At 39.4% G+C, this 16,139-nt stretch overlaps 1 long non-coding RNA gene across 2 annotated transcripts in view; it reads right to left on the reverse strand.

The window, feature by feature from the left end:
* Positions 1–214: 214 nt before the first annotated feature.
* The window catches only part of LOC106028739 (uncharacterized), a 61,813-nt gene continuing 45,888 nt past the window's right edge, over positions 215–16,139 (reverse strand). Inside the window, exons 3-5 of one of the 2 annotated variants that reach the window (XR_010044571.1) lie at positions 7,517–7,702; positions 5,359–5,466; positions 215–736 (exon numbers count right to left, since the gene is read on the reverse strand). This is a non-coding gene — a long non-coding RNA (uncharacterized LOC106028739). Of the gene's footprint in view, positions 737–4,852; positions 5,467–7,516; positions 7,703–16,139 lie in introns of both variants that reach the window. The other variant, XR_001202343.3, reaches the window with a different exon arrangement.

Consider the following 16,139-nt stretch of genomic DNA (forward strand, 5'->3'; position numbering starts at 1 on the left):
GCCAACCAAAGTAGCTGAAAGTAGCTTTACTTCTTGTCTGGAATTTAGTGTTCTATGCTGAGTTAACCGAAATTTTTTGGTATTATTTGAAATAGTGATTTTTCAATCCTATTAGACCTAACACTTTTGTGAAAAATTTTTTGTAAATATTTTTATGAATATTGGTAGTCTCCCTCTATATTCTCAGCTGAAAACTAATAGTCCATACAAGCTATTTGTACATATTATTTTTAATCATATAAAATTCTAACAGTACCATACAGAAAAAATGAAGATATTATCTCATTGTATGAGTAGGTTAGGCACAAGCCTCCTAGGACACATGAGGAACAGTCAGGTGTCTGTGTCTATACATGGAATTACCTTGACTACAGCAGGGGCAAATGTAGACTGAAACGGATTATTGAGTTCAAAGATACAATCTTGAGCCAGGAATCACTTGTAACCTCAGCACTCAGGAGGCTGAGGCAGTTCACAACCAACCTGCACTACACAGCAAACCCTATCTCAAAACACTAAAAAAGGAGGAGGGGAGGGAGGGGTGACAGAGAGGGCATGGGAGGGGGAAAAAGTTCTAATTCAAGTTCAGATTCTCCATGATGAAGGTGATGATCATGTATATCTAAAGTACACCAATAGAATCATGCATGGTGGTGCACATCTGAAATCCCAGGACTCAGGAGGCTGAGGCAGGATTGCCTTGAGTCGAGGCCAGCCAGAACTGCATAGCAAGGCTCTATCTCAAAAAAAAAAAAAAAAGCATCAATAAAATCTGATTGAAACAAGAAAATAAAACTGGCATTCAATTTAAAAAGACAGTTTTGCAGACAGCATTGCAATCTGTGATGAGCTTTTTCCAAAATGATGAGATAATTAGGCAAAATTCTGAGTAAATCAAACAAATAAACAGACATAATAATGCCTTAATTTATATGCAACCTTGCATTCTAGAAAATTTAACATCCATTAAAAATCTCACAAAAACACTTTGTGTATACATATTAAATGGCATTTGATCTCAGTTCAGATCATTATAAATATATTTCTCTCACATAGCACCAATACATAGAGGTGTATCCTCCAGGGAACCTCTGAATGTAGTGAGGGCAGCCAGCTGACCGTTGAGTGAGTCTTCCCCAGAACTAATGTAGAATTCATGGCGCCTGCAAGCAAATGCCAGTGGTAGCATCATCACTCACTGTGACACCAAAAGTTTCAGCAGATCTCTAAAAGTTCTTCGAGAGCAATTCCATCCCCAGGATTATTACTGATACAGAAGAACAGACCTAAAAACTCAGACTCAACTGAATCTAGGGATGTTGAAGTAGATTCATCATGTATAACTGGATAGTTCCCTAACTGGCCCTCTCAGGAAGTCCCAGGGGATATTTCTTTTACTTGGGCAAAGTGTGATGATGAAGAGAGTGTGCCCAGTCTTAAAAGGTGCCATGAGCTGTCTTTTATAAGCTAGAGATGAGGAAATGAGCTGCTGCCTGTGGAATGTTCCTCAGTATCAACAGAGATGGCAGGGGCTCGGTCGGCAGCACCGAACAGAGGCAAGATGGACTTGGCTAGCATAACAGGAAGCAGGGCTGGAGGGACATCGGAATGGTTCTGTCCTTAAGGATGAACTGATCGTGAGCTCCTTAGAGCTAAGTGTCTGGGAATCACACTAAAGATTTTTATAAGCAAATTTTTAAAAATCTACATCTACACAGAGCCTGACTTGAGACAACCCAACTGTCATGATCTCTTCACAGTATTGTTCCAGATGTGGAGCTCCCAGGCTCTTTTCTTCTTTTTTTTCTCTTTTTAAAAGAAAACCACCCTGTGTCACTTATTGGGGTAACTGTTCAGTGTGGAAAGAGAAATGCCTTTCAGGGATTATTAGAAACAGGCCGCACCAAAATGCCTTGAATCCTTGGGAACCCAGAACATTGTTGTTGCTCAGTTGAGTTTACTGAAGTCAGATCATGAATAGGATTGTGTTTAAGCTTGTGTCATACAGCGCCTTGTTATTTACAAACCCAGGCTATGGTTACTTCTTTTATTCCATAGAGCAGAATACAAGATTGGCTCTCTAGCTCAAGGAGAGTGGGTTACTATGGAGAAAGGGCTAAAGAGAGGGTCTCTCCCAATCAAAACAGCAAACCAAAAGTACTATTCTATTCCTGAGAAAATCATAGATATCAGTGTTCGCAAGAGTTTAAAAGACCCTGGGCCAGGGCTGGGGATTTAGCTCAGCGGCATAAGCGCCTGCCTTGCAAGCAGGCAGTCGTGAGTTCGATCCCTAGTACCGATAAAAACGAAAAAGACCAAAAAAAAAAAAAAAAAAAAAAAGACCCTGGGCCAGGGATTTAGCTCAGTGGTGTAAGTGCTTGTCTGGCAAATGCTAGGTCGTGAATTTGATCCCTAGTACAAAACAAAAAGACCTTAAAAGAAAAAACGTATAATTCCTATCTTATCTCTATTGAATTTGACACTGATTTGTGCTGATGACAAATAGATCTTGGCATCATAAGCTTAATCAAAAAGTGTAAAATATTGTAACAGTAAAAAGAAAAAAGTAGGGGCTGGGGATTTAGCTCAGCGGTATAGAGCCTACCTGGAAAGTGCAAGGTCATGAGTTCAACCCCTGGTACCAGAAAAAAAAAAAGAAAAAAAGTAAAATTATAATAGTAAAAAGAAAAAAATTGTGGTTGGTTCAAATCAATAAAATACTACTTCTTACATGCAGCTGTTTATCTGATAATTTTAATCTTCACTAATAGGGAAACCATAAACCTTTACTTTCTTAATGAACTGTTCATTTGGTATACTTTGTGTACCAAAAAGTGGTACACAAATCCCTTAAAAGTCCTTGATCCTGGGGCTGGGGATTTAGCTCAGCGGCATAAGCACCTGCCTTGCAAGCAGGCAGTCGTGAGTTTGATCCCCTGTACCGATAAAAAAGATTAAAAAAAAAAAAGTCCTTGGTCTTGCATGTGCCATTAAAGCTTCTTGGATTTCAATTATTTGAGTCATATCAGGGCAGCCCCTCCAAAAAGATCTGAGCAGTGAAAAGTTGGGTGTGGCCCATTGCGTTCCATCACCAAGTGGAGGCTGCAGTTGGGAGCTGGTTCTGAAGGAACTCCTTGACATACAGATAAGTGGCATTTTTTCTAATACATCTCTTCATGCTATCTACATTTATAGCTTCAGGAAGAATGTTCAAGCCCGATTTATAGGTGATTTTGACACTGGCAAGAAGTAGACTGCTGTTGAATTAGACTTGCACCAAAAGTGGCCCTGAAAGACAATCCCCTGCCTGGTGGGAAAAACTGTAAGGGGCAACATGATCACCTATTTTACCAGGAAGGATAGGCGGCCAAAAGCTGAAACAGTCAACAATTTGTGGGAACCATCCAATAGTTTGGCTGAGTGGATACTGATGCCCATTGGGAAAATTAATAATAAGGAGATTTAGGTAAGCTACACACAGTATCAGAGCCACTTAGGTTCAGACTGGAATGTGTGATTATTTATGTCCCATATGATGATCACCTAACCCTCCATCCCACTCCACAGAAGATTCTTTAATCAGGTGAGCGAGCTGTCCTGCTCTGTGGCCTCTAATGGATGTGTTGAGGATACAGGATCTTTCCTGCTTCCTTTTCTGCCATTTTCTTGTTGACTTGTTTTGATATTTGTTCTGTACTTCTAGGTAGTCACCCTGGCTCCCGCACTCAGGTCCACATTTTAACCAGCGGAAATCAAGACGAAGGGAGAGGGAATCCCACTAGCCTTCACATGCATGAATCAAAACTGCACACTGCTCATACCAACGTCCTATTTTATAGGTATAACTTAACCATGTGGCCAACGAGCAAGAGCAGCGGGGAAAGCTAGTCTTTGCTTGGGTATCATGTGAGTTGCTAAAAAAACTAGGATTGTTTAATTAAGAAAGATCACACTGAGGACAACCGTGTCCACCAATTCTCAGTGCTGCAGGGCACAGAGGAGACCTGGAAATGGCCCACACTGAGGGGTCTGGCAGCTCACATTCTCTGCTATGGTGACAGTGAAGGCAAACCACATTCAGAACAAGGAAAGATGTCTCTCCACTAAGTATGCCCTTGACGGCAGTACTATCTCTGGGTTTACTGGCTCTCATAATCCTTGTCATGGCACCTATAGATATTGTTTCTGCCCAGATAATTCATCTTACAGCAAAAGAAACAAAACAATGAAGCGATACTATTGAGATATGCTTATCTTACCATGGACTCATTCCCCTAAAAGCTTATTACCATGTAGTATTTCCTTATTATCTTACAGCTGACCTTATAGGATAACGTAATGGACTGTTTAAAATCAACTCTGAACTGAGAGATAACACCTTTTAAGCTTATAATATGTTTTCCTAAAAGTAATCAGTATATGATGTGGTTTCTTCCAAGCCAGAAAACATGACCCCAGAAACCAAAGTGTAGGAGTGGCACTTCACTACACCCAGTGACTCACTTGCAAAATCTCTGCTTCCTACCCCTGCAAGTCTAGACTTTTCTGGGTTAGAAATCTTAATGCTCAAAAGAAAAATATTTCTTGGAGAGGTCACATTAAACGACTGTGAAATGCCATCTGTCCACTGGGTTACACAGAAATAGGGGAGTTAGTACGTTAGTTGAGGTGATCCATTCTTACTGGGCCAGGGAGGAGTATATGTCTGGAACCCAGCAAACTCTCTGGCATCTTCTGGTACTGCTACCAAGTGGTTAACAGAACCTCATCCACCTCCATACATAACACAGCCAGCAATGCTCAAATACTTCAACAACAAAGGTTTGACCACTCTAGCAGAGAAAAAACTCACCTTGTGGGATTGACAGGAATATGGCACAGTCATGGAGTCGGCCATAATGAAACTTAAACATTCTTCATCATCAGTTGCAAAAACTGGACAGGAGTAGCTACGTGTACTTTTTCCTATGAATATATTTTTATAAAGTGACCAAGTTTCCTTTTATCTCATTTTTTTCTCTTACTATTTTATATAGTGTTTAATTTATGACTTTGATTCAAAAAAAGGGGGTTAGGGGCTGGGGATTTAGAACTCAGTGGCATAAGCACCTGCCCTGCAAGCTTGTAGAGTCGTGAGTTCAATCCCCGGTACTGATTTTAAAAAAATTTATGACTTTGTTTAATGCACATGTTACAGGTTATTAAGGGTGAGATTGTGATAAAGGAGAGGAGGAACAACCACCTCGAGATAGGAACAGTGACAGAGAAATTTCTGGATCTCTTCTTGGGAGAAGACGCTGCAAATATTCTCACTTATACAAACTATCGGAGCATTGCATTAAGGTTAGTGGAAGTTACCAACAGAAAGAAAGGCATGTGTGAAGGCCAGGACACCAACAGGGCTGTGGGACGCACTGTGGAATGGCACGCACAACACCTCTCTTCTGCCTGTCTCAGGATGCCTTCCTGTAACACAAAGGATACAAAGCCAAGAGTCAAAACTCCCAGCGTCCCTTAAAATAGGTTTCCAGATCCAGATTATTGGCATTCAATTAAGCAGATGCATTTGGAAAGAACACAACTTGGAAATGCATTAGCTAAGGGTAGAAATGTAACTGGTGAGGTGAAATGTGGCTTTGTGCTGGTTCCCAGGTGTTCTCCCGATTTAGCAGGAGACTTTTCAGTTCTGGAACTTTTGATATCGCAGAGGAGGCCCTGGCTTGGTGCTGGTCATTGTGGAAGCTGCTTTCTGATGTGGCCACTTCCTGATCGTGACAGAGACAGCAGCTGCCTTGACAGTCCAGTGCCACACTGTGGCGTTGGGAGAACTCTGGAAGCTCTGCCTAGAGACTTCTCTCAGCCTTCACAGTGACTGTAAAAGTCAGGTAAGTGTCTTTGGTTTACACTAGCTGGAATGTATTTTCTGGACAGTTGATGTATAGTAATAAACATGGGAGCCAGAAAACAAGGGTCTACTACAGGTGAACAGTTGAAAAAAAGTCCCATCTTAACAGTTGTGTACCAGGCCTAGAGGTCATCAGTCCAGATGACCGTAGGATGGTGGCCACTGTGGTCTGAATGTTTGTGTCCCACTAAAATTTGTTCTTTAAAGTCCAGTATTCAGTGTAATACTAGTAAGAGTGGGGGCCTTTAGAAGGTGATTATATGGTGAAGGCTTTGTTTTTTGTCTGCTTGTTTTTGAGGCAGTGTCTCAATCTTGTAGTTCAGGCTGTCCTTGAACTCACCATAGAGCCCAGGCTGGCCTTAAACTTGGGGTAATTCTCTTGCCTCAGACTCTCAAGTGCTGGGATTACACATATGCACCGCCATGCCTAGCCATATTTTACCAATTTATCTAATAATTTCCAGCAGGCTTTTTTCCTCCATTAGGGGAAAATTGACCAAGACTTATATATTTAATTTTTCATAATTTAGTGTTACGTTATAATCGATCTTGACTAGATTTGTTTTAAATTTATTTCTCTTTCCCATTTGCAAACTGCTCCTTTCCAGCAGAAGCAAAGCCTATGACTGTACAGGTGGAAATGTCCCTGGAGCCAGAATCTAAGCAGACTTCTTCTTTGAGTGGTTCTGAGAATGGGACCGACTTGTCTTGCCTGGAGCAGATTTGTGAAGAGCTTTGTCCAAAGAAGGAAGCCAGTCGAGACTCATGGGCCAGCCAGTTCTCACAGCAAGCAAGAGTGTGTCAAAGCCATTCGTCTATCTACTAAATCCTTCATATAATCACATTTATTTCTATTGAATCCATTCCTCTAGACAACCCTAACTAATACATTGTCCTATATCCTAGAAAAATAGTACTAGAAGTCAGAATTTTCAGATTTAACTTTATACCCTTAGGAATATTAAATACCTTGCAATCCATCTGAGGAATGCTAAAGAGGTATTACAAGAATGAGTCAATGATATCAAGTATCTTAAAATTAGGGACATGGTTATTCACAAATATGGCAACTGTTCTACATGATAAAATACTTACAACATGACAGATTCTGTAGACCATTATTTAGAAAGTCCAAATAAAAGAATACATTGAAGATAATTCACTAGCTTCATACTGTAGCCCAAATGTTAGGCAAATGTAAATTGCCAAGAAGGATTGCTTGCTTATTTATTTATTTATTTATTTATTTATTTTGCAGTACCGGGGATTGAACTCGTGACCTTGCACTTGCCAGGCAGGCGCTTGTACCACTGAGCTAAACCTCCGGCCCTTATGTATTTATTTTGAGTCAGGCTCTCACTTTGTAGTCCAGGCTGGCCTTGAATTAATTATGTAACCCCAACTGGCCTTGAACTCACAGTGATCCTGCCTCAACCTTCTGAGTGCTGGGATTACAGGTGTGCACCACTATACCTAGCTCTGCTTACATGGCTCTTTTATTTTAGAATCTGTTTTAGAAAGCAGAGGAAATTTGTATCTGTGTTTTATACACCAGATTCCACATGCTTGTGCCCTTTTCTCCGTGTCTGCTCACAGGGCTGAGAAACATACCCGGGAGCAGGGGCAGCAGTGTTGTGAGAAAGTCCAGGTCTCAGCACAAAGCCTAGAATAAATGGAGCGCTCAGTAATATTTACTGCAGGATGAACAAGTGCTCACTGATGCCATGCCAGAGGGTAAATCCACAACACAGCTCCCGTGACGCCTGGCACTGCAGTAGACATGGGGCAGAAGGAAGCCTGGGGATAGAACAGACACACGTTCAGGGTACTAAGTATTTCTACAATTCCAAATTCTTTTTTTCTTTTTTCTTTTTTTCCGGTACCAAGGATCAAACTCACGACTGCGCACTTGCAAGGCAGGTGTTTATGCCGCTGAGCTAAATCCCCAGCCCCCTACGATTCCAAATTCTAATAATGTCGTTTTCAAGTTTTCTCTTTAGCCCCCATGTTACAGCACGTGTCCTTATTCATCTAAAAGTATACTCCTAAATTAATTTGAAAATCCGAATTAATTGGTATGATTTGTTCACCCAGTAGAAGTCATGACATATTAAACTCTTTTGCTTTTTTCAAGAAATTACTAAATGAATTGTTATGAGAATGTTATAGACAGTGTTTTGGGGGGGTTTTCTATGAGCCATTTGGCAATCACAGAAAATGTTCTAGAGTTTAAGATAGTAAGAAAACAGAAGTAATAATTAATATTAAGGGAATTTATATTTAATGGAAAATGTGCCCAAACACTGTGGGTCAGTGATTTTGCAGCAAGTCTTGAAAATGCCCACTGATTTCCCTATGGATCTTCTATATGTCACATTCTGTTCAACTGTCTTTAAAATGTCCATGGGCTAGGGATATAGCTCAGTGGAACAGTGCCTCCTGGCAAGCGGCGAGGTTGTGAATTCAACTCCCAGTACCAAAATAAAATGTCTGTTAATTGCCAAGTGTGATGGCACGTGCCTATAATTCCAGAATTCAGGAGGCTGAGGCAAGTGGATTGCCACAAGTTGGAGGCCAACCTGGGCTACTTAGTGAGTTCAAGGCCAACCTGAACAGCACAAGGAACCTTGTTTTAAGCAGGTCCAAACCCCTGCAAAAAGCAAAAACAAAAAGTCCCCAAGAATACAGAGGAATATTCATCACATTGCAGATGACACAAAGTTCCTTGAGATGACAGAAGCCTAGTTGTAAAGTTTTTGCAATAGACTACATTAAACTAAAACTTTTTTAAAGAAAAAGTTAATACACTAGTTTTAAATACAAAATTCTGGGGCTGGGCATGGTGTGCATGCCTGTAATCCCAGCACTTGGGAGGCTGAGGCAGGAGGATTATTATAAATTTGAGGCTAGCCTGGACTACATATTGAGTTCAAGGGAAGCCTGAACTCATAGAAAGACCCTGTCTCAAAAAAACAAAAAGCATTTAATTAATTAAGTTAAAAATCCAAGGTCAGCGTAAACTTCATAGGGAGACCCTGTCTCAAAAAAGAAGAAGAAGAAAAGAAAGAAAAAAGAAAAAAGTAAGTAAATTAAAAAAGAAGAAGAAGAAGAAAAGAAGGCTAACACGAGGGCTACAAAAATGGGTGGGTTTTTTTACTAGTTGTTCAGTGAAATAGGACATTTTCTAATAATTGTTGCCATTTAAAATGGAATAGTCTGGCTGGCTTGAATGGAACTCTTTCCCTTTCTGGAAATATTTATGCACAAGCTGGGTGACCACTTTCTAGAGAGACTAGAAGTTTAATCTGTAGCTTGTAGAAAACTGCGTTAGGTGACTCACATTGTCAACTCTGATATTTAACTGGTAAACTTCACAAAGTAAACTTTTCCACCATCAGTGGTAATACAGTGCTCATTCAAAGCAAAGATTTAAGAGGAGAGTTTCTAGTGCTATAGGATTTTTCAGGACCAAGAAACAGGAAAGTTAAGAGAAGTGTGTGTGTTAATTAGGACCCCTTTCCCATTAATGTGACTGTCAATTCTGAAAGATAGGGCAGCAGCCCAAGAGTGCAAAGCTTGCAAGTGTTGGCAGTCTCATGGACTAGGATGGCAAACATTGGAGTTGAGGGGCCAATGTAGGGGAGACGCTCCGGTAAATGCTAGCCTTTTGGCTAGTTTCAAAAAGACAAAAAAAAAAAATCAAAGGGAAATATTAGAACTGCATAACAACCAACATTAAGAATTCAAAGGATGGATCGCACCAGACTAAATAAGTAAGCTGGAGTAACACAGACCAGAAGAAAAAAGACTGAAGAAAGAATAAAAGAAAGAAAATACGAAAGTGAGCATAAATAAGTAAGAGGCTAATTTAAGAAGTCTGATATGCCTAAATGTGGAGACTCAGGAAGAGAAGAGGAAGAGAAAACTGGCGGATGGAATACAGTTGTCTGTCCATACCTGTGAGTCCCCTTCATAGGGTCAACCAAGTGGACATCGTGTTCTGTCACCTCGGCCTATGAAGCTGGCATCTGAGCTGAACATGTACAGCCCTTTCTTTTTCCCCTAAACAATACAGCTATTTATGCAACATTTGCACTATACCAGGTATTATAAGTAATCTAGTGATGCTTTAAAGCATATAGAAGGGAATGCAGAGGCTATATTTAATGGCTTTTTTGGTACTGGAAATCAAACTCAGGACCTAGCACTTGCCAGGCAGGTGCTGTGCCACTAAGCTACATCCGTGGCCCACTGGGGTTGTATTTAAATACCATGCCATTTTACACATTGGCCATGAACATCCAGAGGTTTTGGTATCCACAGGCCATCCTGGAACCAGTTGTCTGAGAATACTGAGGGACAACTACATTTGAAAAAATAATGGCAGAGAATTTTCCAAAATTGTTGAGGAAAGGCAAGTCACAGGTAGGGGCTGGGGATTTAGCTCATAAGCATAAGCGCCTGCCTGGCAAGCATAAGGTTAAGAGTTCAATCCCCAGTACCAAAAAAAAAAAAAAAAAAAAAAAAAAAAAAAAAGTCACAGGTTCAAAACACACCATGAACCTTCAGCAAGATAAATTCAAAGAAAATCAAACCTAAGCACATCCGAGTATAGCTTGTAAATATCAAATCCAGGGCAAGAAAACCGTAAAAGAAGCCAGATAAATCCAGATATCTACCATTAAGCAATACCATGACAATGGAAGAATAGAAGTCAAAACAGGCAATGATACTGTATCTTCAAAGTGATAAGGGAGATGTCTGCCAACCCAGAATTCTATACCCACTGAGAATAATCTTAATAAATATGCATGTGATGACGCACACTTGTAATCCCAGTTACTTACGCGGCCAAGGTGGAAGCATCTCAGTTTGAGACTAGCCTGGGCACCTCAGCAAAAGCCTGTCTGAAAAGATCAATGAAGGGCTAGGGATTTAGCTCAGTGGCATGTCTGGCATGCACGAGGTCGTGAGTGCAATCCCCGGTACCAAAAAAAAAAAAAAAATCAATGAAAAAATACATGAATATAAAATAAGAACTTACACACACACACACACTCATTCACTCACAGAAAAAAGCAGAAGACCATGCTTAGTACCGAAGAAAAATGGGTTAGAATTGAGAGATCATTTGCATATGGTGGCACACACCTGTAATCCCAGTATTTGGGGGGCTGAGGCAGAGGAGCTCAGTGAGTTCAAGGCCAGCCTGACCTAAATCGTGAAACGTTGTCTCAAAAAAAAAAAAAAAAAAAAAGAAAGAAAAACCATAAAAAGTAAAAACAAATGAAGAATCAAAATATAAGCAATGAAAATGTTTCAGAAAATATAAATCAATATTTGTGGTATAAAATAAAAATAACACTTGAGGGACTTCAAATGATACCTAGAGTTAAATTACATGATGGTAGCAGAGCATAAACAGTAAGATGGAAAATGAAGACCAAGTCTTCTGAGGTCCTTCCCTGTCAGGAAAAAAAATAAAAGTAATGATTTGAATGAGACTTTGAAAAGTCAGTGATGGAAAAAAAACAAATAAAGACTCAAATTTCATCACGAGGGGGCTGGGGATTTAGCTCAGCGGCATAAGCGCCTGCCTTGCAAAGCAGGCAGTCGTGAGTTTGATTTCTGGTACCGATAAAAAGGAAAAAGACAAAAAAAAAAAAATTTCATCATGAGGCAAATACAAATCAAAGCCACGATAAGAGTCTACTTCACTCCCATTAGAATGACTATTATGCTACAGCAGGAGCCTTGGTAAGGATGTGAATAAATGAACCCAGTGCACTGCAGTGGAAATGTAAAATGGTGCAGTCATGAAAAACAGCATGAAGTTTCTTTTAAAAATTAGGCATGGAGTTACAAGATGCTCCAGCAACTCCACTTATGGGTATAAATCCCAAATTATAACAGAGACTTGTAGAGGCCAGGGATTTAGCTCACGGTATAAGCACCTGCCTTGCAAGCCCATGGTCCTGAGTTCCATCCCCAGTACCAAAGAAAAATAGTAACAGAGACTTGGTGAGATGCCCATACATCCATGTTCATTGGAGCCTTATTCACAATAACCCAAAGGTGGGAATGAAATACATGTCCCTCGACAGATGAATGGGTAAATAAAATGTGGTTCTGTATACCACATTTTATTATTCAGAAAGAAAAGAATTCTGACTCATTCTACAACACGAGTGAACCTTGGAGACATTAAGTGAAATAAACCAGCAAAGAATAAATACTACATGATTCCACTTTGACGAGGAGCCTAGAGTAGTCAGATCCCGGAGGCTGAATCAGCATGTGGGTATGCAGGGACGCGAGTGGAGGTGTAGCTACCAGCAAGCAGGCGCAGAGTTTCAGCTTGGAACCATGAAGTGCTCCTGGAGATGAGTGGTGGAGATGGCTGCACAATGGGTCAGTGGTGTCCCTGAACTATGCACTGACAAAATGTCCCAAACGGTAACTTCGGAGGGGGTACTGGGGACTGAACCCAGGGCTGGCGTGGTGACATTTATGTTTTGTGTATTCTACAATAAAAAAATGAAATAAAAAGATCTGGGTGTAGCAGTGCACACCTATAATCCCAGATCCTCAGGAGGCTGAGACAAGAGGATCACTCAAACCCAGGAGTTCAAAACCAGCCTGGGCAACACAGTGAGACCCCATTTCAAAAAGAGAAAGAACGATAAAATAACTCAGTAATGCGCTTCATAATCTCTAGTGCAACTACTAGAAGAATAACAAAAGAACAAACACCCAGCATGTTTTCGAGGGGAAAAAATCAATTAAATTCATTTTTATATATCAATGTATAAATAAATGCACTGAAAGTTACTAATCAAAGTATATGCAAGTGAAAATATTCACTGCAATAAAAATGAAGATTGCATAAGGACACTGAAATTTTGGGTTTCTGGGTCGGGGATGTAGCTCAGTGATACACTGTTTGCCAAGTATGCGGGAGGCCTTGGATTCAATGCTTAGTACCCAAAGAAAAATGGACACTGTGGACGCTATGTTGGTTTCAGTCTTGTAAATTTTCTATACTATGGCTATCAGTTTATACTAGTTATGGTTAGTTACAAACCACCTTCATAATATAAATAACTATGCTTAAAAGAGTAATTTATTGTCAAGTAGAAATCAGTTCTGAGTTTTTGTGAAACAATTTTTAAAAGGACCATTAATAGAAGTCACTTAGAGATCTTTCACAATAGATTGTCTGTTTCTCCTAAGCATGGTTAGGTGTATATTTGATTATAGCAGGCCATATGTAGGCATTTTAAATAAAAAGTAGGTAACTCATCTGACTTACTCATAAACGTTCACTTACTACAAAAATTTTACCAATATCCAATCGGAATTTAAATGAAAATTAAGTCCCAGCAGAAATACATGATGTACGAAAGAGCAAGTCCCTGTCTTCTCTAGCATGAATTCTCTGTTCCTTTTCAGCTGCAACACAGATGCTCAGTTTGTTCAAGAACAAGTCCCCATCTATGAAAAAGCATGTTGTTAATTCTGCTCTGAAGTCAGAAAATGACAAAGAGCTATTATAGATGATCTAAAGTGTGGCATTCTATGGGCTTTCCCTGCCTCAATCTGGTTTTCTTCTTCTTAATAATATGCCTTGATTTCACTTTTTAAAAGAACAAAGCTGTCTTTTATTTGCCCAACTACCTACTAAGATTTATTTCTTTTTTTTTTTTTTTCAATGCTATCATAATCCCAACTGTGAAGCAAAGTTGAAGGGACAAGTAGGTAATGGAACAGAATAGAAAAACCAAAACCAGATTCACAAATATTTGGGAATTTAGTATACAATGGAAAAAGATATATAAATTAATGTGAGAAATGATGAACTGTACAATAAATGATATGTTGAGACAACTGTATAACAACTGTTTTCATATGTTTTAGAAAGCTACCAGATCTCTATTTCAAATCTCACACAAAAATTAGCTCCAGACAAATTCAGGATTTAAGTATGAATAGTAAAACCATAAAACATTTATAAGAAATTATAGGAGAAAATCTTTAAGACCTTGGAAAGGGGAAGTTGTCTTCAACAATCCATAAGCATTATAAATGACAAAGGGGGGAAAAATAGCAAAGGGAAATGGTAGTAAATTTGGCCAGATGAAAAGCAAAACATCTATACCACAAAAGATGCCATGAATGGAGTTAAAATATGTGACAGCCAGCCCAGAAGATTTCAGCACATATGACCCAATAAAGGATTAGTACTCATAATACTTGAAAACAAACTACCCAGTGGAAAATGAGGCAAAATATATGAATAGTAGGCTCATAAAAAATGACAATAAATTTTTTCTTTGTCTTTTTGAGACAGGTTCTCACTATGCAGTTCAGGCTGGTATTGAGCTTATTTTGCAGCCCAGATTGGTCTTGAGCTTTGCAATGATCCTCCTGCCTCAGCCTTCCGAATGCTGGGATTACAGGCATGTGTTACCATGCCCAGCTTAAATGATCAATAATATAGATGATCCAGCTCACTAGTAACTAGGGATATTCAAATTAAAGCAATAACAAAGCCAACATTTTCCAAGCTGGATGAACTAGGAAACTTTTATCTTGTAAGTGCCATCTTCACATTGGGTGTGTGTCCCCAAGCCCAAAGTCCTGCTGTTATTTTTCTAACGTTCTTCTTCTTTTTTTTAACTTTCTCTTTCTAATTACAGAATTATGATGATTTCAAGGTTCATATGTGTATGTGTATAGTTTTCTGTCACTAAGTTTGAGAGGAAACATCTATACATGCATTTATTCAATCAGCTACTTCAACTAATTAACTAACTTAAGTAATTTATAACTAAATTTTGTAAGAATATAATACATGTATTGAGAAAAAGAAAGCTTCTGTCTGAGAGACACTATAATTAATTTTCACCCCTAAATTAAACTCATTTTAAATGTAACTTTTAACAGAACTGTAATACACTGGTCACATACAAAACTACTCAACATATGGGCTGGGGGTTTAGCTCGGTGGCACAAGCACCTGCTAGGCAAGTGTGAGGTCCTGAGTTTGGTCCCTGCTACCAAGAAAGAAAAAAAAAATTCAGTAATTTATTTTTTTTGGTGGTGATGGTACAGGGAATCAAATTCATAACCTTGTGCTTGCCAGGCAGGCACTTATACCACTGAGCCCTCAGTAATTTCTTAATAAGTATCATAATATACTATCATAAGTTTAGACTCTAATTTCAAATTGCCTCCTGTATTTCATGGAAAATGCTAGATTTTTTGTGTCAGAATTACTGGAATGAGAGCTGTTAAATCTCTTTAAATCTATAGGTTCCCTCTTACGTTCTCATTTCTCCTTTGCTAGTTTGTAGTTGCTGTTCTTGTTATTGAAGAAAACCAAATGGTTTGTTTTTCAGATGTGAACTCCATGGATGGCAGATCCGTAGCAGAGTAGCTGTCTGTGCCCTATTTCTCCTCTGGAGTCTTGAGCAGGGAGGGTCAGGTGAGTGTGCTGGGCGGGTATCAGTCTGCGTTCTTCCATCAGGAGGTGCGTCATAGCTGATTCTCCTCAGATGACTGGAGCAGTGGTTGATAAGCAATATCTAATTCCATTGATCTATTTCAGACTGCAAAATGGTTGCATTTTCTCATAGGGGATTCTATAAATGAGACATCCTTCATTTACTACTTAGATAATAGTAATAGATTATATTAGAAAAACAAGACACGCGATTTTGATGTTTATCAATCCACTGCAGTAACTATCCTTACTGATGCTCAAACTTTCCTATTTAGCCCATGGGAGCCTCTTCAACTTGGTTTCTGTGTTCTTTTATCACATTTCCAGTAGCCCCCAAATCTTTCCTGTGCCTAAGACAAGATTTTCTAATATTCTGTATATTCTTTGTTCCATACCTGACCTTAGCTCTCTTCCCAAAGAGTTGTTTTGGTTTTTGAGACAGTCTTGTAATTCAGACTGGCCTTGAACTCACCAAGTAGCCCAGGCTGGCCTCAAACTTGAGGCCAGCCTCTCACGTCAGCCTCCTGAGTGCTGGAGTTACAGGTGTGTGCCGCTCTACCCCGCTCCCAGGGTTTTGTTCTTTTCAGTAGAAAATGGTATTTGGAGACCACAGTTTGGATGTTTGCAGTGCACTGATATTGGATTGGTCAGTGTATTTATGCATATTCAAGGAACAAAGCTAGGTACCTATTTCTAATGAACTATTTCATATGCATCAAAATGCATATA

The sequence above is a fragment of the Cavia porcellus genome, unplaced genomic scaffold (genome assembly GCF_034190915.1).
Source record: "Cavia porcellus strain 051 isolate PalLab524CR breed Dunkin Hartley unplaced genomic scaffold, mCavPor4.1 scaffold_29, whole genome shotgun sequence".
NCBI lineage: Eukaryota > Metazoa > Chordata > Mammalia > Rodentia > Caviidae > Cavia > Cavia porcellus.